The 27,515-nt window shown below is 40.5% G+C and overlaps 1 long non-coding RNA gene across 3 annotated transcripts; it reads right to left on the bottom strand.

Annotated features, from left to right (window-relative positions):
- On the bottom strand, positions 1-27,403 carry LOC149912644 (uncharacterized). Of its 3 annotated transcripts, XR_016462038.1 has the most exons (7): positions 26,592-27,403; positions 26,247-26,301; positions 25,804-25,904; positions 12,862-12,965; positions 10,862-11,056; positions 9,034-9,201; positions 1-129 (listed from the first exon to the last, which is right to left on the bottom strand). It is a non-coding gene; the product is annotated as an uncharacterized LOC149912644 (long non-coding RNA). The 3 variants fall into 3 exon arrangements; XR_016462039.1 differs by lacking the exon at positions 1-129 and having other exon boundaries at positions 7,936-9,201; positions 26,226-26,301; XR_016462037.1 differs by lacking the exon at positions 1-129 and having other exon boundaries at positions 7,936-9,201.
- Between the last annotated feature and the right edge of the window lie 112 nt (positions 27,404-27,515).

The raw sequence follows: 27,515 nt of genomic DNA, 5'->3' as shown, positions 1-27,515 counted from the left end.
AAGAATAAAATAATGGTTAAGCACAGGAGCCTCAGGGCAAGAACATTTCAGCAGGTCTTCATCCAGCTTCAGGAATTGCAGGCGTAAGGATCCAGGTCACTTAAAGGCTGGTCAGTCTCAGTTCAGTCCCTGCGAAAACAACATAGCAAAATGTTGTGATCAGCGGTGCAAAGTCCAGCTGGCAGCCAGAAACTACAGCACCCTTCAGGGGCTGACACTGAAGTTCATACTGTTTAAAGTCCTCATTATTAACCCCAATGGCAGGACAATATGCATTCTCAGCAAGTCTGCAGACAACGCTAGATTAGGAGGAACAACCAAGTTGGTACCTGAACAGAAGACTCAGAGCAGGTGGAGCCAGGCTGAGCAAAATTCTTAATAGATGTGCAGAACAGCAGGGGGAAAAAAGGCTGTGGGCAGAGTTTGGAACACAGGAAATTCCAATTAGATATAAGGAAAATATTTTCATTATAAGGATAGTCAAACACTGGAACGTGTTCAGACAGCTTTTGGGATCTCCAGCCTTGGAGTTGTTGAACACTCAATTAGAAACCTCCCTGAGCAAACTGATATAATCAGACCCTCTCTGAGCAACAGATTGGATTAGATGGCATCCAAAGGTCTCCTTCAACCTAAATAATTCAATGATTCTATGATTCTAATTGATTTCAAAATTCTTCACCATTAGTATAGCCAGGAATCCTCCTTTGAAGCATCTAACCCCCAACTGCATAAGAGATGGGATACCAACTGCTTTACACATCTTTAGATCCCAAAGCCTGTTCTAAATGAGTGAGCAGAGCAGGACCCAGAGGCATGCTCGGAGTTTGCCTGCATGTCCCTGAAAGACTGATGTGTGATTGATGTGCCTGTGGCTGAGCGTGAGTGAGTCCATGTGGCATAGCACACTGGCTGTAAGGTTGCTTTAAGGCTTATCTCAAAAGACAATAAAGACTTAACCCTAAGGCATCTCCTGTTCAATCCAGTATGGCTGTTTCTGTCTGTTCAACAGAAAAACTCTTCTAGTGGGATTTTTAAACAAACAGCAATGTATCTTGAAAAACAGGGAAAAGAAGTAACCATGCACAAAGAAATGCAGTCATTCACTGTTTTGTCTGGATATCATTTGATGGCCCTTCTTAGGTCAATGTTCTCTTTTTACAGTCTCTTAATCTGAAAAGATATTCATCATACTACAGAAAGCCACCTACACTTTCTCAAAAGTATTCAGAGCAAAGACAGAAATGGCTGATCTTATTAACATAGTTTTATATATACGTGTATGCATATAGTAGAAGTTCTTTGAAGATGGTGTCTGCATATGCACTGACATTTTAAGTGGGATATAGCTGCATCAATCTGGAGAGGACATGTAATGCTTTAACATTAATTCCTAACTTCTTGGTAATATTTCCTCACACTTCTTTGAGCTCATTTCTACTGATATTCTCAATCTATATTGTAGGACACAGCTCGAAAAGTTTCCCTCTCTAAGAATACAGGTTAATAGTTTATTTGAAGAGTGAAATGTACTGCAGTTTGTTTTGCATGGAATGGCAGGTTAGAGCAGTAATGAACTCAGTGAAGGGCTATAAGCAGAGAGGAGCAATGCTGGCAGGATGTCACGATAGACCAGCACAGTGCAGAGGGATGTTCTTGTTGAGTACAGGAAAGACTGCCCAATTGACTTCTCCATAACTTGATGAAAGGGTCAATAGTGTGCTGCAAGTTCTATTCAAATAGAAAAGATTGTAGTCTCTAATGAAATAGAGGGAAAAGGAATCTAGAAGACTGAGAAATGGAAAAAAAAAAAAAAAAGAGGTTAGATTTTAAATATGTAGACTGATGTCTCTGGGGAGAATAACTCAAAACAGAAATATCATTTGTTTGGAATATTTTAAAATATGTAGGGTAAAAATATTCCAATTTGTGCCTGAAGATCAAAATAGCTATCTGCTTGCAGTGCAACATTGATACATAAAGCACTGTGATTGTGGGAACCTGGAAGATATGAACACATACCAGGAGACATGAAAACCTGTATTCCATTGGGCTGCACTGTGGCTGAAGAGCCCTTCTCTTTCCTACAGACTTTTAACAAATGAAAAATTAAACCTGCACTCAACACATATTGACATTTTTAGTGTCAAGGATACAAGTTAATATATGTTAAGGATATATCTGATCTAATATTGGGCAGCCCAGCAATGACCTTTCTCCCTTCTACCACATATTTCCCAAATCCCTTTCTTTTATTTTTTATGCCATTGTCTACAGAAACATGTGGGAGAGGTTGACAGAACTGTGTTTGTTCAGTGTTGGGATGTGGAAGGAGGACAGACCGTATCTTCAACTGGCCAGTGGGAGGCTAGCAGAACAAGACTCATCACTTCTTGAAGATTCATAGAGAAAAAGACAAAGGACAACAGACACTGCTTGCAAGAAGAGGAATTATGATTGGATGCTAGAAAAAAAATCTTGTAACAAAAATTGTAGTCAAAATCTAGAACAGGTTCTTTCATAAAGGTTGTGAGACCTCCATCCTTGAAGATACTCAGAGCTTGACTCGTTAAGCCTTCAGCACCCAGATCTAGCCTGTACCTGATTTTGAACAGGACATTAGATTAAATGACCTCCAGAGGTCCTTTACATCCTATATAATTTTGTGGTTCTAGTACACACCTGGAGGAGAAATCCACACATCTGATAGCTTTCCTAAACCAACAGTGCCCACAAGATGAAAATAGGAGACATATCTGGGGCCTAGTTCTGCAGGCAATTACATTAATCACTGCACATAGTCATCAGACTCTGTTTTTTCCATAGCTTTCTCATGGCTAACAGTATTTGAAAAGTGAAAATCAATAGCTGAACTATCTCCACTGGAAAAGAAGAGTACTCTTCTTGCTGTCTGTCTTCAGGATTATTTTGACTATTTTTCATAAAAACTTTTGAACATAGGGAAAAAAACCTAGTAATTTGCCAAACGTATGGTCTGTTTTCCTAGTGAGAAAAATTCCTATAATCTCATAGAACTTGCCTAAGAATATCCCTTTCTGATATTTCCTTTTATCTCCTACTGACCAACTTTGGATTTGCAAGGGCTCAGAGGCAAGAAAGTCTTATTAATAAGAATGCACAATGAACATCTAAGGTACTTTTGCTCAGTTGTAGCAGTGTATGACACTAGCAATAGCAAATTAGGAAATTTTACTCAGGCGTAATAAACCTACCATACAATCATAAAATTGGTATTTTCTGCCTAGGGCTCTCACTGCTATCAGGTTGAATTCAGCACAATGCTAAAAGAAAATGTAAGTATCAAACTAGCAGCAAGTGTACCTCTCAAAAATAAATTTAACAAAGAGCAAGAAAAATCACAGAGCTCCTTCAGTCGAGGACAAGTTATTATACTCACAAACATAAATACAAACCCCTATATTAAAACAAGGGCAAGGCTGATTCACAGGTCCACAGGGATATTTATTTTATACTGTAGTGGGATAGTAAGTCATAAAGCAGTAAAAAATAAATGTGACATTCATCTGGCACAGAAATAGCTTTGTTGTTGTTTTTTTCTTGGTTTACCTTATGCAGCTATAACAGCTATATCCCTTGCTCCCATCGATGCTGGTATACAGACAGGAGTTTTGCTGCGTGCCCTGCCAGTCTCCCAGTCTCACAGTTGCAGGAGAGAGAGCCTGGAAACCCTGGGCACATGTGACAAGAGCTTATAATCACAGAATAGACAGAGGAAGTTCTGCTGTTACACTTCCACTACTGGAAATCCCTGAATTAGAGTAGAGATTAGTAGAGATGTTGGAATCATAGAATCAGAGAATGGTTTGGATTGGAAGAGATCTCAAAGCCCACCCAGCCCCAACCCCTGCCGTGGGCAGGGCTGCCCCCCCCAGCTCAGGCTGTGCAGGGCCCCATCTATTGCTCATTTCATCTTGATAACATCCTCAGTTTAATCTCCAGTTAGACCTTGTTCCTAAGGGGATGTTTCAAGTTGTATCACTACACTTCTCCATAGGTTAGAGACTCAGAGGTAGGAAAATGCAGACATAGAGACTTTCTGTTATTTGCTGATATTCTGACAGCAGATAAACTTGGATTGCTGCCTTTTCCTTCGTGGATTCTTCAAATACTTACTATTACACAAAGTTAGGTTTCCTAGAATAAAGATGTAATGAATTATGCCTCTTATTTAAATAAATTGGCAGAATTTTTTCCATCTGTGGGATCATAACACAGCAAATCTGGCTCCCCAGAGTCCTCATACCCTGTATAAGGCAGCAATATCTGTAAGATTCAGCACAGTTTTGGATATAAACAGAACAGGTGCAATTCAGACAGAGGCAAAGCCATAGAATGAACTTCCCACTCCTTTATCAGCTTCTTGGGGATTGGTGGCTTTTGCCCTTGACAAATTGCACGTGTGAAGTTGTTTGAGAACTCCAGTGCAGCCTTCCACTTTGCAGAACAGGTACAGATTCATTCTGAGGGCAGAACATAGCAAGGCCATGAGGTTTTTTTGGACAAGAATACTTGCTGAATACCTGAACACTCAACGTCACCTGCTGCCAACAAGCATCTGAAGACAATCAGTTCTTCACAGAGACAAGTCTCCCTTTGTGTAGGAAAGGTAATCAGTAACCTTGTTACTAGTCATTAGACAAAATAAATAGTTTATTGTATTTTATTTTGACTGAAAGACTCTAATACGTGAGATACAGTTTAATAATATTATGCCATGACATTATTAAAAATTATTAAACTTCCCTAATGAAACTTTCTGCTGATGTGAATAAGCTAAACCAATTTCGTTGCTCCTAGAGAAAAAGACTCAGGAATGTTTGGGTGTTATGAAGAAGAACTGTACCTGATTTTTTCATTCTCCATGAACATCAAGTCTACGTTTTTTTCTATGTTGCTCTCAGCTAGCAATGAAAGCCATTTTCAGGTTATCAGTGCTGTCAAAGGTTTTCTAAGAGTGAGGTTTTTCCCTATTTGTATCAGTACTTGCCTCCAGGCAGGCACCTTCTTGCTTTATCAAAGATGCTAACATTTATGCTCAGCAAAGTAGAATGCATGCTAACCCAAGCAGACCAGACGATACTCCAGCCCACAGGTTGAGGGCCAGTGAGTTTTGAGAAGGGCAAGAAAATTCTCCCCAGCTTGCTACAAGAAGGGAAAATTCACAGAGAAGAGTTCACCAACTGATGCTTTCAGGGGGGAAAAAAAGAAACAACCCAAATAAAAATCAAATATATCCATCAAATAACTATCATCTAATTTGGGAACAGATATCCCAAGAATATGTGTATATGTCTATATATACATAAGCAAAACAAATTGATTGATCTTTTAGTTGGAGATACTGGAAAGAAAGAAAATATTCTTTTCTTGGTTGATTCCCACACTGCTCCACTGAGTAAAAGTGCTAACACGAGACAGGTAGGGAACACAGAAAGATCTATAGCGCTCAGTCTGACTCATCTTTCATTTTACGTCGAGATAAATTATCTAGGTGAATAATTAGCGTGACGAAACTGATAATGGCACTGTCATTTTTAGCAATATCTAAACAAGGACTATAAGAAAGAAGAGGACAGACTCCTTAGCAGTACCTGCTGTGATAGGACAGGGGGAGTTTTAAACTAAAAGGAGAGATTTAGATTGCACATAAGGAAAAAGATTTTTACAGTAATAGTAGTGAGTCACTGGAACATGTTGTCCAGAGAGGAGGTGGCTGCCCCATCCCTGCAGACACTCAAAGTCAGGCTGGATGGGGCACTGAGCACCAGATCATCGTAGGGGTGTTGGACAAGATGACCTCTGCAGGTTTCTTCCAACTCAAACAATTCTCTGATTCTATAATTAAGTCATGAGCTGTTTTTTGCCTGCAGGACAACGTGCTCTAAGAAGCAGAGGTAATGTTATTTGAATACATAACAAGTACATCCTAGTAATATAACTTTTCTGAATCAAAAGTGGTCTAGTGAAGTTACAAATATCTGACATTATTCATCTGTTTTCTGTTTTGCCTCAGTCTCCTGAAAAGGTCTCCTCAGCACGTGGGGAAGGCTTTCACACTCTTTCTGGAAAACCAGCACATCTCTGTGACTCGCTGAAGTGCTCTACACTGATGCCCACGTCATGGGAACAAAAGCATGAAATGGAGGCCTGTATGCAGTGAAAGGGCTATGACTTCATCAGAATGCAGTGGGATACCTCACATAATTAGAGCCTATTAGATAACTGGAAGAAACCTCTTGTTTGCACAGCCTAATAAATGCAAAAGAGACAACGCAGTCCAGCACAATCAGAAACAATCCAGATTTCTGGAGTGCACTGATGATCCTGACACAGGTGATCAAAAGATCAAGTGTAGATATCCTGACTAAACTCAAATGTAAGCAGCAACAGATGACCCAGGACAAACACAGAGTCATTATTCCAACCAAAGTCCATCTGGAGGTGAATCTGGTGAGGAACATAAAAGGCAACAGGAAAGACTTCTACAGGTACACAGGCAGGAATATGAAAACTAGGGAAAATAAGGGCTCAATGCTGAATGAAGAAGGAACCCTTTGCAGAACACTGAAAAGAATGAGGTATTCAGTGCCTTTCTTACCTCAGTCTTTCCTGGTAAGACTGGTCTTTAGGAATTCCTGACTCTTGAGAAAAGAGGGAAGGTCAGAAGCCAAATAAGGACCTATCCTGAGCAGAGGACAATCAGATTAGGATGCATTTGAATAGGACGTGAGCCCAAGGAACTTGATGGAATGCACCTAGTGAAGGGAGCTGCTCATGGTAAGGCCTCTTAATTATCCTGGAAAAGTGGAGCAGGTTGCCCTGACATGTGTTGGCATCACTATGCAAATGATATGGCTGTGATGGCTTTAGATACTCAAATGAACAAAGCCCTGAGCAACTTGGTCTGACCCCAAAGCTTGTCCTACGGTGGGACAGAGACTTCCTGAAGCCCCTTTCCAATCAGATTACTGTGAGGTAGCAGCATCCCATGGTCACTTGCTCTCCATAGTCACTGGCATCACCTGGATAAAGAGAGGCAGGCAGTTGCATGGCTTTCATGCTCTGCTCACCTACTTAGGTGTGGAATTTCCACCTACAGGCATCTTACTTCAGTTATAATATCTGATATTTTCTGTAATTTATTCAGCCTCCGTTCCATGAGCCTCTGTTCTCTGTCATTCCTATGTGATTTGTGTACTGTTAGTAGAGTCCTGAAAATTTCCCTTCCACCTACTTTCTAAGCTGTCCACAGTCTTTTTTAATCTTTATCCCACTTGATCTTATTCAACTTCAATTCCTCAAAAAAAAAAAAAAGAAAAGCCATGTTTAAGCTCTAAGAAGTGATCCGTGTATTTCACAAGTGTCAAAGTAGCTCACTAATTTCCATATGAGCAGCTGACTGTGCTATTGAAAACAAATTCTCCAGACACATTGCTAGGGCTTTAGGCATTCACAGTTGTTAGAACAAAGAAGAGAATCCCAGTCTGGAAGCCAAGCTGTAAACTTGGCACACAAACAACATTAAGGAGATGAGCTTTAAAAGCCATACGCCTCAAAACTAAATACTGCAAGCATGGACTGTAAGACCTGTAAGACTTTATGAAGTGTTGCATAGTTTCTAGCTTTTAAAAAGGACACATGCAACATCACGTTCCAAAAATAGTTTTGCTCATCTAGAAATAAGATGATTTGTAAGTAGTCCATAAATAGACAGTATTCAAATATTCCTATAAATGAAAAGGGTTAATTTTATCACTCTGAAAAAGGGTATAATTATACCCTTTGTTTTAAATTTTAAATATATTATGTACCTATATTTTTAATATATAGTATTTAACAATAGTGCTTGCATAAAACTGGATTTTTTTAGTAGGAACACAATTCTGAAAGAAAATTAGAGAAACATAGAAAATTACAGAAAAATAGGAAATATTTCAGAAGCAACTAGTGGCAATGCAGAATGCCTATGGGGTCCAGGAAAATGTGACAATAATGCTGATCAATATATTACTCCAATAACAAGCTGAACCAGATACCTCTAACTAAAAGCCTTCACCAAGGTGTTTTTGGTTTGGTTTGGATCAGTTCTGTTGTGTGAATTCCTTTCATCATATAGCTGTGTTGCCTGACCCGTACTTAGTGTAGGAATTCCAGCCTGCTGTGATTTTTGGTTTTGCTTTTGTCTTTGCTTATTTGTTCACTGAGTGGAAGAATGTACACTCACAGGAAATAATGAGGTAATTTTGTAAACCTGTCAGCAAAAGACATCAGCATTAATCTAGTGGTGGTCTGGTAAAAGAGGAGAAGATAATCTCACATGAAACTTCCACATCTGCTCTGCATATTTCCTCCTTTATGCCTCTTTGCCTGTAGCACTATGCAGTGTGTAAACTCTGAAGCACGTGTGGTATTCCATCTCTAGCACTCCTATTCTTGGCATGAGTGTCTGCTTCAGAGCAGAGAGACTTTAGGAGACTTCTCAAGGATACAGCTGATCCAAAACCCACAGGGGCGATACGATTCTTATCAACAATAGCATGTTTTTGAGAAAGCATTAAGTGGCAAAGTGGTACCCTATCACTAATGCTTTATATATTTCTTTCTTTCTTTCTTTTTTTTAAGAGGAACTGAGGAAAGCAACCCTTTGTCCAACTTCAAATCTCCTAGTTTTATTCTTCACCCTTTATCTCATTGGCTTTATTGTTGCTGTATTTTCCCTACTGACATTCTCAGTAGAAGCATCTGGGAAGAAGACTGTACAAATGAGTGGAAGCAGAGGGGATATGAAAGACAAGAAAAATGGTTTTATAATAATCCATGAGGACAGTTTCCCACTGGGAAGAAAATCATTGGAGGGAAACTACTATGTGAAATTGAGGTGACTGGGATGCTTGGATAACTACTGTCTTATTTGTATTATGAGTTACCAGAAAATTAATGGCCTATTATGAGTAAGAGCAATCTACATCATCATTCTGTTAATTGGCACACCTTACTGGTATCTGCAGGGTTCCACACTGGATATTTGATGTGCAACAACAGGCCTTCGGGATGGTAAGAGTTTTTTGCCTTGCACTGTTTGCAGGGCCCAGAGATGAGTGACCTTTGTTTCATCTTTTCTCAGGTCCTCTGTGTCTCATGGTACAGCCATCATCTTTTCTAAAACAAAAAACAGAGAAAAATGAATATTTAGGAATCCTTACAGATACTGTACAGATGGCTGGTTTAGTGACAGCTGTTAGAAGAGAGTTTAAGCCACAGTTCTATGCCATGTTGTCATTTTCTCAATTCCTTGAAGACTGACAAAATAATAAAGATGAAAAATATTAATCATTAGGATTTAAAGAGAATCTTCACAACTGGCTTACACGATAGAGAGGAGAAAGCCTTGTAGGGAATAGGGCAGGAGAAGCCCATGGCATCATACATACATATTACGTATGGATTACATAAATCCATTGACAGTAAGACAAAACATGGCTTAAACTGAAGTACAGAAGAATCCAAGCAGACATGAGGAAGAATAAACAGAGCTAATTAAACAATGAGATGTACTGTTGGTTCAACAAACAGGATCTACGTCATCTGAGAGTTTCAATAACAAGTTAGACAGTGGTAAAGAATGATATACATCTGTGGTTGATCCTGTCTTTCTAGGCACTGATGGAGTAGACGGTACCTTAAGGCATCTCCTGACATTTCATACTTCATAATATGTATCTTCAGCTTTAAGTACTGGAAGTATCTGAGCTCTTTTTAACAGAATGGACTCCTCTCGAACACTTGTGAGCTGATGAAAAATACCTTATGAACTTTTTCTCCGAGAAAAGTTATTTAATTAATGTTGCATTACTGCATATTGTTATTTTGCTTTATTATAACCAACATTTTGGTTTTCAAGGGTTGGGTTCCTTCCACGTGAGGACTCATTTCCCAGTAAGTAGTAAAGCTTTTAGAAAACTTTCTGTGTAAAATTCTGACAGTAAAAAGCAACCTGATGTAGGAACCTGCGTGAACATTTACATCTGAGATGTCACTGATAAGAAAGATTTAGAGACCTTGGAAGTTATATTTTTTGCCACAAAGATTTCAGCGAGGCCAGTGGCAATATAAGTTACTACCACATCATTCTGATGATTAAATGCCACTTAAATGTTTTAAGGACAAGGAATAGTTCTGCTGCTTTATCTATTCTGTTCATTATCTTTCTCCTTAGCTCGTAAAGCAATAGGATAACAATTTCATTTGTATGACAGTGATAACTGTCCAGCAGGAACAAGCCTGAGACCATCAATTCATTTCCCAAAAGCCATCCATTACTTAATCCCAGCACGTTTAACACTGGGATTCAGCTGAGTCACATACATTAACCATGTTATGCTTTCCTAACTGGAGACTTCAGTAGATAGTGTTTACATTAACTGTACATGAAATTCTGTTAATGAGTTTCTGATTCTTCCTCATGTTTGATACTTATACAAACACTTTAAACGTGGGCAAATATTGCACAATGATATCTGTATGTCTGTAAATTCTCCTTCAACACATTGTTCATGTTCTTTTCATGTAAATTTGAAAGCGCACTCTATGGCAGTTTGTAAGCGAAAAAAAATTAAGATAGGACTACTTCTATTCTCTGAACATAGATTTGTGAACAGAAAGTTATATCAACGTACTCACATTTATAGTGAAAGCCATTTGTGGGATTAATGAATCTCTGAACCAAGGAAAAGACATCACACAAGTGATTTCGATTATTACACATTACAAATTAATAGAAAGGCTGATAGTCATAGTAATTAACTCAAAAGCAACACACAGATCGAGCATACACTGTGGCAAAGCCCACTTCCAGATGACTTATAAATAGAAGAGAGCAAACTGATGAATCATTGTCCTGTGAAAAAAGTTTGCCAAACTCTCTTATTGTACTTCTTTTCAGCTCCATCATTCCCTTGCATCTCTATTCCCCTTTCTTCACAGCAAGAACCTCCGTTATCTCCAGTGCGTGGACCTGCAAGGAGGTACTGTTGGCTGTAGCTTAAATGCAGCTCATCTATGATAGATGAGAAAGAGTAAAGCTAAAAAAAGAAGCCTAAAGCTTGTGGTTATACTAACTTTGATGAGAACAGAGTATGGATGAATGGTGATTGTGTGAAGGTCAGCAATTTCTGCAAAAGGAAAAGACAAAAACCATGAAAGACAGCACACCAGTATTGAGAAATCAGTCGCACAGAGTGATCAAAGGGAATGAGAGGAAACTGAGCATGAGACATATTTGTGACTCATTGCAATATAACCAATAGAATGTATTACAATTTAAAAAGTCATTCATTTGAATCAAATATAGAAATTGACAATCATACAGTAAGAGAAGCATAAAAGGTCTCAAAAAATCACATATGTAAGCAGTTTATGTAAAACAACTAAAAAGATGTAGAAGAAAAGAATACTACAGTAAAATATCTGTTTGTCTTTTCAAGAAAGTACAACAGTCACATTAAAATCTTCTAAAGTGGAAAAGATGACATTGCTAAAGAGTGAATCCTTCAAACATGTATTCATGTGCATGAACAGTCCCACTTTAACACATGGAAACACTTACGTGAGTAAAACTCTCAGCAAATGTTTTAGGAGAACTTTGCGTCTTCTAACTTCCCAGTTTTTCTTACATCTATTCATTTACCTCCATCAGCATTAGCAGCAGTACTAATATTGGTTGATGTGCTGTAGTATCATTTACTCACAATTTCCATGTACTTCTATGGATAGCAGAGGAGTTACTGAACTCAGGTAGTCCCTAAGTGAATGCCCAGATCTTCCAGGAAGATCTTCCAGGTTGTGGATGCCCCATCCCTGGAGGTGTTCAAGGGCAGGTTGGATGGGGCCCTGGGCAGCCTGGTCTAGTACTAAATTTGGAGGATGGTGGCCCTGCCTGTGGCATGAGGGTTGGAGCTTCATGATCCTTGAGGCCCCTTCCAACCCAGACCATTCTATGATTCCATGATTCTGTGATTCCAAGCCATGGTAGCATAAGCTGCTTTTCAGGAACAACTAGAAGGCCAGCTGTCTGCTCAGTTCCACCATTCTTCCCACAAAAATTGCATACCCAAACTGACTGCTAGCAGACAGTCAGACATCATATATTCACCATTTTTTCGCTACTGAAATAGAGGTTCAGTGTGATCCCTGTTGAGCAGACAGCCAGGTGAGCTTTCTGACTGCCTCTCACCACTCATACCATGAAGCAGAGTTACGCAAAGAAAACACTGCTGCCAACATCCAAAATACACCTGCAATTTGGGGCATCATCACATCCACTCTTACAGACAACACCCCCCAACTCCTTTTCACCTTTTCCCAGCAGATTCTCTTAGTACTTTTGCCCCAGTGTTTCCCTTGTGGAGGATTCTTACCCCACTAGTCTTGACAGAGAGTGGAAAAAATGTGATGAAGCAAGCATACTTTCAGTGGTTGGTAGAAATTCATGGTGCTTTAGTCTGTAGGGGTTAAATCAATGATGCTTTTTCACTTAGCAGAGGCATCTCACATGTGATATATGGAAATTTTTGGCTCCGTGTATGTGATCTGAACACTAAACTCTTCATTTCTTTCTCCTTTTCTCCACTGCGTTACATTTAATTTTTCCTTAACTGAGCAACATTGTGCAGTTGCAGTCATTACAACTGTTCTCAGTCTGGATTTACCTTTGGAGGTCAATATTAATTATTCTGCCATATCCCCCATTTCAGGACTGCAAGTAGCTTTCATGTCTTCTCTATGGTTTTTCAGTTACTCCAGAAAAAGGTATTAACTCACCCTACAAGTCTTGCCATGGGGCTGTTCTGCCATTCATACAAAGAAAACTGTCTTCTCCGCAGAGTACAATGAATTTTTCATCTTCTCACCTCACAGTTATGTCTCTCAAAGAATAAAAGTAAATACAAAATTAGCAAGGATTCAGTAACAGTAGGTCAGCTATAAATACTCGTAAATGGGAAACATATAGTGAACATCTTTGGAATTACAACATTACAGCATGCTGATTTTAGGAAAGTTACAATTAAGCTCCACTTCCATACAACCAGCTCTATATTACAAACTCAACAAAAACGTATGGTGGAGCAGAAGTCCTACTCAGTGCACCTCGTGCCTTTTACCCAGTTATTCAGATACAGCACTGTCGCAGTTCTGGCCTGGTTTGACCTGGTTCCTTGACTAAATGGGACAGGGGGACCCTGTGGGGGTCTAAAAACAAAACAGCAGGAACGAGCTAAGGGAGAAAATGAATTCACTAAGTATTAGAGCACAATGTGAGAGAATGCAACAGAACACAATACAATTGGAACTGTAGCTAATACATTAAATAAACAAGAAATTGTCCAAAACCAAAGGCCTTACTCTAATGTTGAAGGTGAGACAGCTACGGAGCATACACTGCAGAGCCAAGCAGAAAAAGAAGTCTCATGACTCCCAGTTTTCTCTTTCCCTTTAAACAGAAAATGGAAATGGAACAGTGAAGTATTCTGGGAGATACAGTTCATTCTTTCTCTTCTGTGAAATGTACCTGGAACTATCAACAGTCCATGGAACTGAGGCCTTAACTCTTTAACTCCCCGTGCATTACCTGATGCTATGATGTGGAATACCAATAGCAGAAATCTTGAGACCACAACAAGTATGCCAGGGGACAACATCAGGGCCAACATTGTCTATCTTCATTAATGACCTGACCGTCTGGACAAAGTGCACTCTCATCAAGTTTGCAGATGGTACAACATTGCTGCTGAGGCACTAGTTGAGTGTGCTGCCATTCAAAGGGAGCTGGATTGGCTGCAGTATTAGGCTGAAAAGAATCATGTGATATTCAACAAGAAGAAATGCAGTCCTGTGTCTGACAAGGAATGACTCCCCAGTACATAATGACAGGATGAGGAGAAGCACTACAGAGAGGAATCTGGGTTCTGCAGGACAAAAAGCTGACCACAAGCCAACACTGTGCCTTCACAGCAGAGGAAGTCAACGACCTCCAGAGTCACATTAGGCAAGGCATTGACAGCAGGTCAGCAGAGGAATTCCCTCTCCTGTACTCAGTTCTGGTGCGATACATCTGGAGCTCTGGGCTTACTGGTATGAGACAGGAAGCTACTGCAGCAGGTGCAGTGAAGGGGCACAAAAATAACAAAGGAAGAGGATAATGTGACATGAAGAGAAGCTGAAAGAACTGAGACTGTTCAGCCTGGAAAAGAAGAGGCTTAGGGGGATCTTGTTGATGATATAAATTCTTGATAGGAAGGAATGAAGAAGAGGGAGCCAGATTCTGCCAAGTGACAGGATAACAAGTGATGAACACAAAGTGAACACCTGTGAAAGTCTCTATAAATAGGAAAAACAAAACAAAAAAAACAACAGTTTTACTCCAGGAGAAGTCAAACACTGGAACAGATTGCCCAGAGAGGTGATGGAATTTCTGGAGATGCTCAAGCCCAACTGGACACGTCTGCGAGCAACACCCTGCCTGAGCAAGCAGTGGACTAGAACATCTCCAAAGGTGTCCCTCCAGAATCTGTGATTCCAATTGAAATTCTCTGAAATTACTCTTCTTGTACCTTTGGGTGCTCCCAGATGAAATCATTAGGAATCACACAACTTCTTTCCCTAATAGGATATAAGAATCTAACACCAAGAGAGCTGCATTTTTCAAGACTGTCGTGTTGTAAGCATTTACACGGCTTCATTTTTCATGTGAAGCTATATTCATTCAATCTGGAGTTTACTTAAGTAGCTTAGACCACACTTCAGAACTTCATCACATCAGTGGTTCCACCCTCACTCTAAAGGTAATTCTGCTTTTCCTGAATACTCTCTGATTTGGCCCTGAGAGCTCACAAGCTACACCTGCTCACTAACTGAAAATACAGCAGCTAAAATTATTTCCTGATTTGTTCGCTTGCATCAGCCCAAGACATTTCCAAACCAAACCCTCCAGGTGGGCTGAGAGGGTATGGTCTATCTCCTCTGGTTCCTGACTATTGAGTCCCACCACGTCAGAAAGTACAGCACGTCAAAAAGTCTGCAGTGCTCAAAAGTGAGATGGGGAGAAGCTAGGTTGGCACGATGAGATATTCTGCACAGCCCTTACTAAGCTGATGCTCAGATAAATCCCTGCTGCCTAGTGTAAACTCCTTTACCTTTTACCTCCAGTTACCTCATCTAATGATCCTCTAGTAAGATGAGGTATATCCATTATGCCCTATCCCCCATTCTTCAGGTGCCCTCTGTGCTCTGTCTGAAGTCAACTCAGGCTCTGCAGGTGGCAGTATGTCCTACCTGTTGCTAAGTCCACACGTTCTCCTTTCCCTACCATGACATTGCTACCCAAAGCTTGCACAGTCTTAGAAGAAAAACAAAAGGACAAAAATGTTCTCCAGAAAATAAGTCCCCTTCTGTTAGCCTGGGCTTATGTAAGGGCCAGTCACTGAAGGAAGTTGTCATAGTTTGGCCAGGTTTGGTGGGAGGGAGCTAAGGGATCTATGGACTGGGAAGACAAAAGGGTGGGGGAAGAGGCAAAAAAACCAGCAGCAGTGAACTAAGGGAAAAACTTCATTTAAAAAAATACAGTGGCGGAACGTGAGATAATAGAATACGATGGGATTTGGAGTAAATAACTCAAATAAAACAGGAGAGAGTTTACAAAACTGCATTCCTTACTCTAATGCTATAGGAGAGACAGCCAGGAGCACAGAGAGCAAAGAGAGGCAGTCTTGAGACTCCGCCAGTTTTATCTTTTTGTTCGAATGGAAATGGAACAATGAAGTCTTCTGGGAGTTGTAGCTCACTCTTTTCTTCTGAGACCAGGAAACCAGAAATGCTGACAAGCCACTGAACTGCAGTACTAACCCTTTAACTCCCAGTACAGTGTGATGTTATGATGTGGAATACTGACCAAAAATCATAAGACCACAACAAGAGAGGATCTCTTGGAGCTAGGCTGCTTCCTGGGAAGGAGTGCTGTGTAGCCATAGAGCCCCTTCACCAGTTGGGGGAGCACAATTTTTCTTGCTATGATTACTGGTCTACCTGTGAATGCTTTGCCTGGTATCTCCAAGAATCTGTCAGAAACAATTTTGCTTCTTTGTGAGCAGGGCACCTACGTTACCTTTATATTGTGTGTTCAGACAGTGCTAGTCCGCAGCCATGTGCAAAGCCCTACGAAATCATTAGGGAAAAACTTGTGCCAAGGCATCTGAAGGCACTTCTCCAGAAAATACGGGCGGGCAAAACACTGTGCACCTTCTCTCTGCCTTTGATCTCTTACTCTGATTCCCTGAGAAGGAAAGTGCAGAGGCTGAAAGGGAACCACAGGGCACTTCGACAGCCCGTCCACCAGTAGGGATGCATGCGGGACCGTGGCTATGCAACATGCCCACAGAGCCACTTGTCTTCAGCTCTGACAGCTACCTGCAAGTCTTGGACTTCAGTGACTCTGAATAGGGTGCTCACTCTTAACTACTGATACACTACAAAACATTTCAGATAGTTACATTTTGTACTGTTGGAGCAAAGGTTTACTCTAGCATGAATACATGGAAAACAGAATTTGCTTATAAGGCCTCCAAGGGTAGACATAATGGCTGCAATAAAATAAATCAGTGATCTACATTTGCTGCTGTTTTCCATCCCAAACATTTCACTGTCGGAGCATAATCAGCTGAGACTACAGATGAGCCTTTAAGAAATTAGCTTAGGAGTTACTGTGTGTGATCAAGTTACAAAACAACAAGAGGCTCTAATACTTAGACTCAGAGTGCATGAAATTGCTATTCAATGTGAAGAATGATCATTTAATAAACCAACCTACTTGCCTTTCATCTGTCTTCACCATTTTCACCACAAGACTTACAGAAATGTCATTAGAAATTGACAGGCATCTCAGTTCATACACAGCCTCCTTCTGTAAGATAACAAATACTTAATTGCCACCCAGGGAGTAGGAATATATTTAAGTTTCCCCCACAGCCTTATGGAGTTTGCATCCAGGTCACCTACGTTCCTATAGAGCATGCGAAGCACAAGGAACAGATGTAAAAGTATATACACACACTCAATTCACACCTCTCTACTTCTGTTCATTTTTTTCTCATGTGAACAAATGAAAAACCCATCTGGAGATCAAGGGGAAAACAAACAAAAACTGCACATAAATAGAAGGCGTTCTTGGAGCCTGTACTAATTGTAAGCCTCTGTAGCTACTTCTACTATAAACAGTAATTGAATAAATTGTTGATATGGTTTTCAGACTAAGAATTAGAGCCACATTTAACTCTCTTTCAGGCAAAGTCCCTGATCATGAGGCTTTCAGCTCTGCTCTTGTTGATGTTTCCTCACTGGGGAGCAGGAGGCAACTCTATGCTGAGCAGTTCATCAGCAGGATCTGTCTGGGATGGAAGACCCTTTCCCAGTCCTGGGCCTGTTTGTAGCTGAATCTTATTTCTCCTCTCCAAAGTCTCAAGGCAATACTGAATCCTGTGTTCCTGCACTGCCCTATACTGGTCAAGTGCTCTCATCACCTTATCCAACAGCATGGCCTTAAAAGTGCACAGAACTGTGCTGCAGTTCAGCACATACAGGACTGCTGAACGTGACAGGCAGCTTCAGAGACACCCAGACTCGTCTGTGCCAGCAGCAGGAAACAAGGAGCACCCCAGAGCACCTCAACTTTCATCAGTGCCTGCATGTGGGGAACTGAGCCAAGTTCCTAGCTCCATGTGCACACCGACATGAGGACACCTATGTTCAGGAAAGCAATCAACTGGAAATTGAATCTCACTCCTCCTCTGAAATGTTGCAGTCTTCTTTACATTTTTAGATGATTTTATAAGAACAGAAAAAAAATCCATAAAGACATGATTTAATTAAAATTTGTCACCTTCGCTTGATCTTAAAGAGCACTTTCTCTATTAACAAATTTGATACATGAAGAAAGAAAGACAATTCAATCTCTACTAGATCTTTTTTTTATCTCTCTCCATCAAAATATTTCTAATCCCTTTCTACATCTTTGGTACTCACCCAAAAGCTAATATTAAAATCCACCCCATCTTCATTCTTATTTTCATCTTTATAGATCAAAAGTATCTAAGATAATCTGTGATCCTGAGCAGATCCCAAGCAGCAGCCCAAATACAAAGTGAGGCAGAATAGAAAAAAAAAGGATATGCAATAACTATTTCTCCTGCTATCATAGAATCACTGAGGTTGGAAAAGACCTGCAAGATCATCACCAATATTTCTCACTAAACCACGTCCCTCAACACAACATCTGAACGTTCCCTGAATGCCTCCTGGGTCGGTGACTCCACCACCTCCCTGGGCAGCCCATTCCAATGCCTGCCCACTCTTTCAGAGAAGTACTATTTCCTAATGTCCAACCTGAAGCTCCCCTGGTGCAACTCGAGGCCATTTCCTCCAGTCGTGTCACTAGTTACATGGGAGAAGAGGCCGAGACCAGCTGGCTACAACTTCCCTTCAGGTAGGTAGAGAGAGCTATAACGTCTCTCCTGAGCTTCCTCTCCAGCAGATTGAACAGTGCCAGCTCCCTCAGCCAAGTTGGTAACAGCCTACACCACTCTGTTAAAGAGAGGAGCTGCATAATATTGTGGCAGATTAAAATTACTCAAGTACCCCAATAGGCAGGAAGGTAAATATTAAAACTAAAGTCCAGTGGGATCAAAAGAACCAAACATATAATTTCCAATCGTGCAAATTTTAATTTCATTATTAGGGAGTCCCAAACTTCATGGAAACCAGGAGGATTCACCTCTTAAATAGATTTTACTAAGGGTGTTTTATCATAGAGTTCTGCACTGAGCTCTCAGGTTTCCTATAAAGCTGCAAGGAAATCTGCCCCTCCAGCAAGTCTGTTACCTTGAACACATCCCGTGTCACAGTGCATTTGGGAAGAGTGACAACTGCTAACTCTCCTTGTACACTTGTGTGTGCATTTACCCTAGAGGTCTCCCTGTAAGCAGTAAGCAAAGGCTGTCATTGCTCCAGATGTGTGATAATACGAGATCAATGTCTGAAGCAGCCTGTCTGACAGTGAATCTCTGCTTTGAGGAAGATGAGGAAGAAGGTTAGATATTACATGGACTTCTTCATTATTCACATCTGTCACTTTTATCTCAAGCTGTGAGTAACTGTCTTATTTTGTAGGTTTTCTTCACAGCTGCAAAGCTCAAGTCTTTTGCTTCTGCCTTGCTACACATTCCACTGGAGCCACAGATAAGGTGCAAGATGGGCACCTTATCAGATGTTCCCCCAGACAACAGAGGAGATGCAGCCAGCACAGCTGCTGCTGCCACATGGCATTTCTTATCCCCCTGACATTTCAAAAAAAAAAAAACAAACAGGAACAGCTTCAGCTGTCAGTGAAGTGCTTTCTGGAAAGGCATACTGTTTTGGAAAGAGTAAAGCCATACTGCCACATTATGCAGTACAGGAGATGAACCAAAGATACGCATACCCTACAATTCACAACAAGATTTACTTACATACTAAATAGAGATAGAGAGTTTTTTAGATGGCTTTCTTAAAGTGACTTCCAGCTCGAGGCAAGGCAAAAATAAGAGCTACATAAAATGAATACATAATAAGCAGTTAAGTTAAAAAAAGAAAAAAGAACAGGGCTCAGATAAGGTCAATTTGCAATAGCTTAATAGGTTTGGGATGAAAGATGGCATTTGTGACTGTGATCAATCTGTAATACTTAGAGTTAAGGTCTACATGAAAATCTTTCAAAATGGAAAGACTCATTGGTGTGCCCTTACCTTTGTCAGCTGCTCACTTCTTAACTGTATACTGATGATCTTAAAGACAACTGCCATAGTCTATTTCAGGCTATGAGTAAATACATGGAGAATACTCAGTTCTGCAGTGCTGGCTGTCTTGTTATCTTTTTGGCAAAAATGCCGGTGGCTGAATGGTGCCTTTAGAAAGACCTGACATTTCCCAAGCGAGCCTGGAAAGGAACACATTCTATCTTCTTTTCCCTACAAAGTTCCTTCTTAGCCCAGATTTTTGATTCAACAGAAGGGGAATGCAAGCTCATCAAATATGCCTGCAGCGTGTGGCTACAGCTCTCCTGAGCTCTAAAACATTACATCTTTTTCTGCGAAAGGTACATTTGGCATGCAGGTTTGCCCAGGGAATATCAGCTTCCATGTTTTCCTTCATCATTCTATTCCATTTAGTCAGAGCTGCAGCCAAACAGAGAATGCCATGACCACTGCTACAAACATCAAATGATCTCTAAAAAGTCAGAAAGAAGATCTGAACTTTGAGACTAATGATGACTGATGATAGTTACTGCCTGAGTCTGTAGCCCCATCATCTGGAAACAGGGATGAAGTGAGAACATACATGCACACACAGCTCCACAAATTAGATTTCCTGCACCATAAATTGACCACTTTCAATGGTCATTTCTTTCTAATAACTTGCAACTTTCCATCCTGCAACAAAACATCATCCTTCAACCCAGTAGAGATCTGTATTGTTTCCTTTATGTTTTGAAAGTTACAGTTTTTATGAGATAAGAAGAGGCCAAGGGGAGAAGTTGGACATACTGCTCATTTTCTGCTGAGCCATACCTGTAACAGACTCTGTGGGATCCTCTTACTTTCCACAGCATGTCATTTTTAATTGCCATATCATAAAATAGTTTTTAATGCATTGAACGTTAAGGGATTTAAATCTCTTTAATGCTCCTGGATGGCAACCTCTCAAGGTTCATACTGAGGCCAGCTCCATATAATAAATAGAATGTGGGCAAAAAAGCAATAACAGAAATTAATGACAAGTATTGTAGAGAATATTTGAAACACTTGAAATAAGATCTCTAGGAGTTCTGCATTTCCAATAATAAGCCAAAGCAGTAAGTGAGGGAGGAAGGAAGGAGGGAAGGAATATTTCTGTTCTTTCCGGGGTAAAGTCATTTATTACTCTCCAAGCAAAAGGTTTTTACAATTTAATACAGGTCAATACTGTCAAGATGTGTGAAATCAAACCTATACAAGGAAGAACCCACAACAGCAATCAGATGTGCATAGGCTGGGGTAAAGCAATATGAAAACCATGGTATCACTGTACTCAATAGAAGGTTAATCTTGAAGATATGAAAGTGCTGTCAGCAGAGGCATATGCAATGTTTCAAAAACAGTAATGCATACAATGCAATATGAGCCAGTCTGGAGAATGTAACAGCTGTCTTATCCTGACTAACTATGCAATGTACAGAAATCTGTGATTATTTAAGAAATGTGGATAGCAATACCTATACTAGCAGGAGCAAATGGGATCATTTTAGCTAAGATGAAGATATTCCGATCAAATTATCTCCAAAGAATGAAGAGAAATCAAATTTACGTAATTGAGTTCAGTATATAGGTATTTGAAACCAATTAAGGTTATTTAGATCCTCTGTGTCATTAATGAGCAGTTTCAGATGAGGAAAAGCTCTCTCAACGCACCATTAACAAGCCCAGCAACACTTGTGAAATGAGCTGCAGCTTGGACACACATCAGTGCATCAGGTCATACAGGAGGAAATTCCTTTTCAGAGCACATTTTGGCTGTTCTCACAAAACCAGTCAGAAAGCTCCCCATCTGTCTTTTCCAAAGGTATTTCTAGTATCTGAGACAAAGACTTGTTACAAAAGCCTATCAGAATCCTAACAGTTGATTATTGTGGGGTTATTTTATTTCATTAAGGTTATTCTTTTTTGCTAGTTTCAGTGTCTGAACTAAATGATCTTCATTAGTTTGCAAATATTAGGTCTTGTACCTAAGTGCATGTATTTGTAAGTATCCCAGTAGATATCTATGATACATGAGCACTGACAAGTTTCCATAATGAATGACAGTGCTTGGAATACCAAATTCATTCTTGCTTACATAAAGGATTTTTTCTAATTCTATTTGAATTATTCTAAATTATTCTAAATAATACACAATCTTTTCTGCTTGTTATATGGGTACAAAAGCATGTCACTTGTAACCACTATGCTATTTTGCAATAGCATCTACGTCATCTCTGAAGTTTTGAAAACTTCAGATTCAAAAAGAAGCTTCATCTTATCTCACATTACTTACATGCCAACCGTAACTGTTAAGTTGTTCTGAGCATCCCATAGCCAAAGAAAATGCCAATTTTGCATATTTTTCCTTTTCATACATTCTTCCTCAATTCTGAAAGGCATTTTCCATAGAATAACAGAGACTTCTCCATCTAAGGAAGTCCACCTGTTAAAAGTTAGATAATTTAACAGATTCATCCTCTCAGGCTAAGTTTATACTCAGCAGCTTTCCAGGAGTGGTGCCCAAGTGATCATGACGGCCAAGTTCAAGGCAGAGGAAGCTGTAGTCAAGGTCTCTACCTACTGCAGTTTAACAGTCACATCAAGGCTGAATCAGTCCTTCATCCAGTGAATCAATATATTAAAGCTAGACTCAAACTACAGCAAATCTCAAACGCACAAATGCAGACTTCTGCTCCGACCTGCACAACATCTGAATGAATGCCATAGGGTAAGCGGGTTAGATACAAGTCCTACAAAACTCAAAAAATGAAAGACAGCAGTCACAAATCACAGCAAATGAAGGGGATTTTAAAGGCTTAGCCTTCTTGCTGTCTGTTGTAGCATGTTTACTTAGCACTCTGAGCATGTCTTCAGTTGACAGATGAAAAACATTGTTTTTACTCATAATGAATAGGCATACAACAATTCTGAGAACCTTGATCTTGCCACAGTAAACTCAAGAGACTGGAAACTCTTAAAAAGCACAGTTGGGAAAGTTTTAACAATTCCATCAACAGCAAGAAAGTTCCTGACTGCCTGATCAGATTGAAGCAGGGTGGCAATAAATCTCATCAGCTCAGGATGAAGAGGAGGTAGTACTGTCTGGACACCAAAGGAAAAAGAGGACTACATGGAAAAGGTTGCACTTCAATAAATGCCTGGGAAAAAAAAAAAGAGGAAACGACCAAATCTGAGAATAAGGCACAGAGAGGAGTGAATACAGCTGAGATTCATCCAAGCAACAAACTTAGGAATGAATCGGTGACGCTGGGGAGATGAAGTCAGCTATGCCACCAAACATTAAGATAGAGATGGTAAACAATACAGAAAACAGAATCAAATGAAACTAGACCTTTGGCTTCTAAAACGTCCCCACATAATCACTGCTAAGCTTTCTTTGAGCAAACCTAAAACCATGCCTGCTTTCTTGTTAACTTAGTAAGAGATTAAAGCTCATCGTCCAGAATAAAGTTTCAAGCCAAACTGGATTACCAAGGTAAAATCAAGTATCTGTAAACAACGGGAGGAACATCAGATGAAAAGCCAGAAATGTAGTTAAAAGGCAGGCAGTGCCCAGGGATTTGAGATAAAGGGCACAGACTTCACCTACAGATCCAGTAAATTGACACTGCACATGCTACTGCAGCTGAAGAGCACGGGAAGCCTCCTCAGCCCTCTGATTGCTATTAAATCTTGGTAGAGGAGATGCTAATAGAAAAGAAATTAGCTTCAAGCCAATTACAAATGAAAATCCTTTCATTCATCTGTGTCTGCCATGCTGTACACTGATATTCTCTTCCAAATAATAATAATCTGACATTAAATTTGTCTGCAAGGCCCATAATATGACTTAACTGCATATTAGGACACAGATTTCCATTGCTCTGGCCCCACACCATCAGTTTGAGTACTGTGTTAAATGCAGCATATTTCAGATCAAAAGCCAGATGCCTTGACCATGCAACCCCTACCATGAGTCTTTTACTGAACTCCATGAATCCATGTATGGCTGTAATGCACCCTGAGCCTTCTGAGTTCATAGGATGACACTGTTTAGGCATCTCATACTGCTGCTGAGACCTCCAGCTCCAATTCTATCTATCTGATCCATACTGAATCTTCTTCATTAATTTGTCAGTCCATCACCAAGAAAAAGCCCAGTCCCTCTGCAAACAGATGCAATAGGGGAATCCCAGGTTATCAAGGCAATATTTACATCCAGACGCTTTTTCAGTTTTTCTTAGGGCCAGCTTGACTTCCTTGCTAGCATCCCAGACGTCACACTGCCAAGGTCTGTCACCTCTTCTGGAAAACACAAGTGCAGCAATGCTTCTTCCTTGACAGGGGGATAGGTAACAGGAGGCGGCCCTGGCCTTGCCCCATCATCAGTCACATAAGACCTCTACAGAGGAGTTGGGGCAGCTTTCTTGTTGGCTCTGTGGTGGTTGGAAACAGATCTGAACAGCTCTGTCTACAGTTAGACATGTCTCAAGCTCCCAGGACAATTTCCTTCAAATTGCTCTCCCAAAAAAAGCACTTCTAGACAGTAAGCCTCAGTAACAGAAGAGGTCTGTCTTTTCAACAGAATTTCTGTTTCTTAGCTAAATGCCATAGCAGTACTCTTCAGAGCAGGAAATCTGCCATAATGATTGTCTCCAAGCCACAAATACGATCAGGTAGAATAATGCCCTCTGATCTTTAACTTGACACAAAACTATTTACTTGTTGAAGTAGATAGGTAGGAAAGGAGCATTTCAAAAGACCCAGAGCCAGTCATTCACAACCTTTAAACATGCATCTGCATAATCTGGAGTGTGTGAGAAACAAAAGTGTCTTAAATGGAACCTGCCTTCCAGGAAGAGATGGCAGTTTGACTCAATAAGCCACGCTGCAACTCTCAGCAAAACAGAGCATACACAGCTCAGTGCTCAACTCCTTTCCTGACATTAAAGGCCACAAGTGAATGTAACCGAACGGCTAGAACTGCCGTGGATCTGTGCTCTAGGCATCATTCTCACCTGTTGATTCAGTACTGCAATCAAGTTTTAAGTTTCCTTCACAAAAACTCCAGCTCCCATTTAGTACCAGTGATTATGCCACATGGGTTATCCTGCCTTTGTCTAGAAGTACAGCAAAAAGCTGGCATGTTGGGAAATTATCCAAATGGGAGTACCCCTTCAAATAAGGGGTCTGCATAGTGTTGTGCATGGATCAGATGCTTCTTCGGTGCTGCATAACTTGGGGTTCTTAGCATCTAAAGGGACAGCAGTTATTTATTATTCTGTCCTTTTAGCATTCGATCTAATAAACAGCAGGTCAAATGGTACCTTACAGATTCTGAGTGCCTTTCATACCGGAATCCTAATGGACCAGTACTCCCCCAGCACCAAACAAATACACCAGGAGTACAAGACAGAGCAGTTAAATTGTTATCTTCCTCAAAGTACATAAGACACTACATCCCAGAAAGAACAGTACCGCATGGAAGGATTTGTGTGCCTCCTTAAAATAGAATTTCTGCTCTCTAGAATCAGCCATCCAAAAATTAGACATTATCTTAAGTTAGTATTTACAGTCTCTATATATTCAGCAAAGAGAAAGGAGTGATTAAGGATAGCAATCCATACCCTTTCAAGACAGCCATCTGGGATGGGAAAGATTAAGCTTCCTCTGTAGATGCACTTAGAACGTCCATAGCAGCCAAATCTGATCTTCAGCCAGCTTAACTTCACACCTAACGGTTACAGGTTTGATGTCAAGTGAGATGATTTGTACCCCAGTTGGTACTGACAAGGAAGTCAGAACAGGCTGGAATCAAAGTATTTGAAGTGTACTAAGGACAAGATAAGTAGAGCCATCTATATTGCTACATAAAAACATGGGAATTTTAAGAAATACATACATCCATCTGGTACTGACGATCCATTATTTTGCTATGCCCTCAGTGCTCCACACAGTTCTGCTGGATTTTCTTCATCTTGTAATGAGCGACCCATCTGTTGACTCAAGACCAGAGAAATGTATTGGTAAGGACTGGGAACCAAAAAAATCCATTTTTGACTAGCAACTATTTCTATAATATTTAAATATTTAATAAATAAAGAATTTAAAACATCCCTTTCTTGCTATAACAGAGTGACTGAGTTACTGGCCCACCATTTTCTACTACCTGAGCATCTCCAAACATACTGCTATGCACACACAAGCATAAACAGAGATTATGTCAACCTCTTATTTAAATAAACTTGAATATAGGAACTCAAGAAAAACAATTTATGATTAATGTGGCATTGTAAGTATTTACAGACTCCTTCTCTAGCTTACTTTTAGAACAGAAATTCTTACTGATGTTTTCATGATGTCCATTCTTACTTCTTGACTTCCATTTTGCCTTCTTGCTCTCAAGAAAACAAACGATTAAACAATACTATTAAGCAATTAGTTCTCTGCTTAGATGCCTCTGCTTGCAAGTTGTTCTACTGCAGGATTTCTCTTTATTCCACAATGCTACAGTTTGCCAGGTTTTCGTGTTTGCCCTAGATAATTCCCAACTGCAGTGAACACATGCTAGAAAACCTTAGTTATACTGTATAATCAATGAATACACGGACATTATAATTACGAAACACAAGAGAGTTTGGCTAAGCAGATTATTACATACACCAAAGAAAGCACAGTGCTTACGCTTACCTGGGCTTGCTGTAAAACCCCAAAGAAGGGATCTCCAGAAAAAGATCCTTCCCCACTGGTAGTCAGCTCTTAAATGGGACCAGGAGAGGTGCAGCCAGGCTCCACTCCTTCCAGCAGCACAGCTGAGTTGCCTTCACCTGTGCTCCCAGGGCTGACTCATTGCTCGCCTCAGGTGATCAATCAGAGGTTCAGGCCATTCTTCCCATACATATATACACCATAAAAATCAAACTACAGCTTCAGAAATACATGTAAGCACACTGCTTACACATCCTTGCTTCTCGGCCAGGATGCTGGGTTTTACCCAACCTGAGCTATTGCTCCCCTCTACTCTGTCCTTGTGAGGCCCCATCTGGAGTACTGCATCCCAGTACAGTAAGGATGTGGAGCTGCTGAAGCAGGTCCAGAGGTGGCCATGGAGATGATGAGAGGGCTGGAGAACACTTCCTGTGAAGAAAGGCTGAGGGAGCTGGGCTTGTGTAGCTTGGAGAAGAGAAGGCTCTGGGCAGGCCTTATTGCAGCCTCCCAGTACTTGAAGGGAGCTTACAAGTTTTTACACAGTCTGCTAGTAATAGGACAGGGGGAAATGATTTTAAATTAAGAAGGAGGCAATTTAAGTTAGATGTTAGGAGGAAATGCTGTACCCAGGGGTTGGTGAGGCGCTGGCACAGCTGCCCAGAGAAGCTGTGGTGCCCCATCCCTGGAGGCACTGGAGGCCAGGCTGGATGGGGCCCTGGGCAGCTGAGCTGGTGGGGGGCAGCCCTGCACATGGCAGGGGTTGGGGCTGGGGGGGCCTGTAAGGTCCTTTCCAATCTAAGCCATTATATGATTCTAGATCTTCCAAAGGTATGTGAAGGTTGACATGTTTTTGCACCTTTTTAATCACTATAAATTAAACTATTTCACAATGTTAGATTAAAGATG

Source organism: Phasianus colchicus, chromosome Z (assembly GCF_987193195.1).
Source record: "Phasianus colchicus chromosome Z, bPhaCol1.hap1.1, whole genome shotgun sequence".
In the NCBI taxonomy this organism is placed as follows: domain Eukaryota; kingdom Metazoa; phylum Chordata; class Aves; order Galliformes; family Phasianidae; genus Phasianus; species Phasianus colchicus.
This window is presented reverse-complemented; position numbering and strand designations above follow the sequence as displayed.